Raw genomic sequence first — 2,500 nt, forward strand, 5'->3', positions numbered from 1 at the left:
ATACTGTCAAGGACCACCCAAAAGGATATATGTTTGGCCGCCGACCCCCATCTCAACACATTTTGTTCCGGGGACCGCAGATGCAAATATTGGAGTTAAAAATGTTCGCTTTAAAAACACTTGTAAAAATGTAAAAATATTTCAAAAATAGCAGATCTACAAGCTCATAACGCGGCACAAAGTGACGCGCTATGAGCTTGTATATATGCTTTTTTTTATTTTTTATCTCACGATTTTTGTAACCCTTATTTTTTCACCCGGGTGCCAATTTTCGAAGCGATCCTGGGCGCTACACTCCCCTCACCAGCCTAGGGAGGCCAGGGCCGAGCTCATGCCTCCTTCAATGCATGAGAGCCAACTGACCTTCTTGTCACCTGACAGGGGGGAGTTTCCCTGGTTGGACGTACCGCGTGGAAGGAACACGTTATTCCAACCGGTTCCCTTCTCCTCCATCAGGCGCCCCGGCTGTCATAGTGACCAGGATTACTACATGTTTTTGTGAGGGTATTAACTACCCTGAGAGACACGGGGGAGAACATGCAAACTCCACACAGAGTAGGCCCTTTCACCAACCCCACCTAGGGTATGGGTGCTAATGACGCGGAGGAGAAGACACGCCCCCAGCGCCCACAGCGTCCCCGGCGGGAATCGAACCCAGGACCTTCTAGCTGTGAGGCGACAATCTGCTATTTTTTAATAGCCAAAGTATAAAATAATGGTTAAAGTGGATAAAATCTAAAATGACACAGATGCCTTCCCGAAGACATTCTGGTACTTTATGATTAAAATTAAGGCACGTATATGCCCGTGCCTATAATTTTCATTAAACGGTTTAGTGGAAATCAGACTGGCGGGCGTACGAGTTACGACTTTTCAAAGCTCAGAATTTTGACCTTTACTTAGACATGACTTGCACAATAAATGGTATTTGTTGTGCAAGTCATCATTGGTGAAAATGTCATGTCTCTACCAATCGCCATCTCACGGGAATTTGCTCGACCGCGGCATGAAGACAAAAGCAATACGGTTTCAGCCCTGCAGGGCTTCAACCCCGACAAAAATTATATTAAATCTTCTTCCCTGACAGGTGACCTCTTCTCAAGGAGGAGACAGGAGGAGAGGAGAGGAGAGGAGAGGAGAGGAGAGGGGACGTGTGAAAATGTACTTAAAGTACCAAAAGTAGAAAGTACTCATTGTGCAGAATGTCCCATTTCACAACTTTTCAAATGTATAAAAATCTTTTGAAAATAGCAGATCTACTAGCTCACAATGCGACGCATTGAGAGCTGGTAGATCGGCTATTTTCAAATGGCCGAAATGTATATAGGGTTGAAGTGGTTAATGTATGTTTTGTAATAATAATCTAAATCTACAAAGTAACTAGTAGGCCTAAGTAAATAATTGTAGTGGAGTAAAAGTACAATATTTGCCTCTGAGATGTAGTGGAGTAGAGGTAAAAGTACTGAAAATTGGAAATACTCCAGTAAAGTAAAAGTATACCTCAAAATTGGACTTAAGTATAGTACTTGAGTAAATGTACTTAGTTACTTTACACCACTGGAAAGGAGAGGGAAAGAAAGACAGAGAGACAGACAGACAGACAGACAGACAGACAGACAGACAGACAGACAGACAGACAGACAGACAGACAATGTGGATGCAGGAGGACAGATGGAGAGGATACAGTAGAGCCACACCTCACAGCATCACAGGGTGATATGGTAGCGAGGGTGCTGGGTGTGATGTGTGTGTAAGAAGAAGGGGAGCCAGGTGGGTGCTGGGTGGGTGCTATGGGTGCTGCATGGGTGCTATGGGTGTGTAAGGAGAGAGAGAACAGACGAGGCTGTGTGAAGAACAGAAGCAGGCCAGGAGGCAGAGAGGACCAAACAGGAGGAGATGGCACATGAAAGCCAATTTAACCCATTAAGACCGGGAACGCATCCGTGTGTACTTTTTTTAGATTTCTTGTCTATTCGAAAATAGCAGATATACAAGCTCATAGCGTGGCACTGAGTGCTGCACTATGAGCTTGTAGATCTGCTATTTTTTAGAAAAATCGTGAAAATGTGTATAAATCTTTGAATATATATATATATATTTTTTTAAAGCGAATATTTGTAACTCAAATCTTTGCTTCTGGGGGATTCTATAAATGTCTTCTAAATCCTAACAGTTTTCTGAAAAACTTATGTTGCTATATCAGTGGTGCTCAAACCTTTTCATGTCAAGGACCCTCAAAATGACACGTATTTGGCCGCGGACCCCCATCTCAAAATATGTTGTTCCAGGGACCTCCCAGAAGCACAAATTTTAATGAAAAATCTCCGATTTAAAAAATATATATTCAAAGATTTGCACACATTTTCAAGATATTTAAAAAATAGCAGATCTACGAGCTCATAGTGCGGCACTCGGTGCCGCACTATGAGCTTGTAGATCTGCTATTTTTGAATAGCCAAAGAAATCTAAAATGACAGAGATGCGTTTCCGGTCTTAATGG

The 2,500-nt window shown here is 42.8% G+C and overlaps 1 protein-coding gene across 1 annotated transcript in view; it reads right to left on the reverse strand.

The window, feature by feature from the left end:
* Positions 1–2,500, reverse strand: part of LOC311057774 (FRAS1-related extracellular matrix protein 2-like) — a 191,407-nt gene that overhangs the window by 106,748 nt on the left and 82,159 nt on the right. The window lies entirely within an intron of this gene.

Source organism: Gymnoscopelus microlampas, assembly GCF_963454915.1.
Source record: "Gymnoscopelus microlampas genome assembly, chromosome: 12".
Taxonomy (NCBI): domain Eukaryota; kingdom Metazoa; phylum Chordata; class Actinopteri; order Myctophiformes; family Myctophidae; genus Gymnoscopelus; species Gymnoscopelus microlampas.